The sequence below is a fragment of the Apis mellifera genome, linkage group LG13 (assembly GCF_003254395.2).
Source record: "Apis mellifera strain DH4 linkage group LG13, Amel_HAv3.1, whole genome shotgun sequence".
Lineage (NCBI taxonomy): Eukaryota > Metazoa > Arthropoda > Insecta > Hymenoptera > Apidae > Apis > Apis mellifera.
In genome coordinates this window covers 7,191,687-7,193,460 of record NC_037650.1, presented here as the reverse complement: position 1 = coordinate 7,193,460, position 1,774 = coordinate 7,191,687, and the positions used below count along the sequence as shown (strand labels likewise).

General features: G+C 39.0%; 1 non-coding gene across 1 annotated transcript; it reads right to left on the bottom strand.

The window, feature by feature from the left end:
* Nucleotides 1-1,142: 1,142 nt before the first annotated feature.
* Nucleotides 1,143-1,214, bottom strand: TRNAE-CUC. The gene has a single exon. It is a non-coding gene; the product is annotated as a tRNA-Glu (tRNA).
* Nucleotides 1,215-1,774: the final 560 nt, after the last annotated feature.

Genomic DNA, 1,774 nt, shown 5'->3' with positions numbered 1-1,774 from the left:
GCCCGATATTCCAGGAATCGCGAGACGGACGCGTGGTCGTTCCGTGAGAGACCTTCTCGGAGGAGGGGAGAGTCGGAAAAACGAGGCTGAAATGCCAGCCAGTCGAATCGACGTGCTCGAACCGATAGGTTGCTGGAAAATCGATCAAAGTCCGGATGTTAAGGATTGGAGGATATATCGAGGTTAGATTAGTTTGAATCTCTTTGATCGGTTGATGGAGAGAGTTTTTTTTTAGGGAATTTAATCGTCTTGGGAACGTGTGAAAATTATATATTTTATTGAAGGTATTTTGATACCTTTTTGGGAAATTAAAATTGGAAATAGAATGGTTCGTGAATAGGAAGCTTTTCAATCGCTGTATTTTTTATCGATTTTCAACTATTCGCTCTTGAATAAGAGTGTGTTTCACATGTTGATTTGAAATGAAAATAATTTTACGTGTATATATGTATATGTACAGTTATAAAATAAAATGTGAATCTGGTCACTGGTTTATTAGACTAGTTTAAAGTTCACTCAATTAGTATTGGTAATGAATTATCCTATTTCCAGTTCCAGATCGTGCGCTAAAATTATAGTCGAAATTGAACGACCCGGTCTCCATATTGTTCTCATTATTATTCATCTCTTACGACACCTCGTGCGTGTCAGATATCTCTAAAAGATACCCCGCGCGAGAAAAATAAGCCAACCATGGTTTTCGCATTGTAATCTATCTAATGTCTCTATTGGTACGACTTATCGTCGCGATATAGTAAAACGGTGGAATTCTTGGGTATGAACGCGTTATCCGTGATTTTCTGGCCGCGTTAAAATGCCAATTCTGGCCTGACCGATGATAATTTCAGACGCCTGAACGCCACTTATATGCTAAACAGGCGTCGATAAAAATTCGAGATCGAAAAAAAAATGCCTGAAAAGTGAAGGCGATTTTCGAAAATCATAGACAGAAAATCCGGTATGCGATACGGATGCTATAAGTAAAAAGCATATGAGATTGCAATTCTCTGCTTAATTTCGCATTTTGCGCGCGATAAATTATTTTGAGAAAAATTTTTATTCTACTTTTATTTCTCATACGTTTGTTTCAATAGAGATATGATTTAAAGCGATTTTCGAAAAAATGGAAATAAAAAAAAACTTTCCGGTACCGGGAATCGAACCCGAGCCTCCTGGGTGAGAGCCAGGTATCCTAGCCACTAGACCATACCGGATCACATTGGAGTATAGGAATTTTTCGTAATTTTTCCACTTTTTTATCGCGATAAATTTAATATTTTCTACGATATCTCGCAATATTCTCGGTCGATATTTTCGTAATATTCCGTAATATTCTTCTAATATTCGATAATTCACGTTTTAAACTTTCCCCTCGCCAACACACTTTTCTGCAATATCGTTCAATATTTCTCTCGGGCGAACGAAAATTACGTTTCCACGTATTTAAACTTTGCCTATATCGATCTATTTATCGGCTTCCCCTCGTGATACTACGATTGACAATACCTGAATCAATAACATTGGCGGGACGGAATAGTTGGAACAAAGGTGGAACACGGTTGAAAATAAACGGGGCCTCTCTATAACTATTTTCCTATGTGGGTATCTGGGTTAATCGGTTTCCACTGGCCGCGGTTGCTGCGGCGGCGGCGGCGGCGGCTCGCCACCGAAGTGTGAAAGTAAAATAGTGATACAATAACGATAAATAAACCCTGCGAGCTTATCTCTGTTAATTTCGACCGGACTACAAAGAGGGTAATCAGGGATTTTTGTC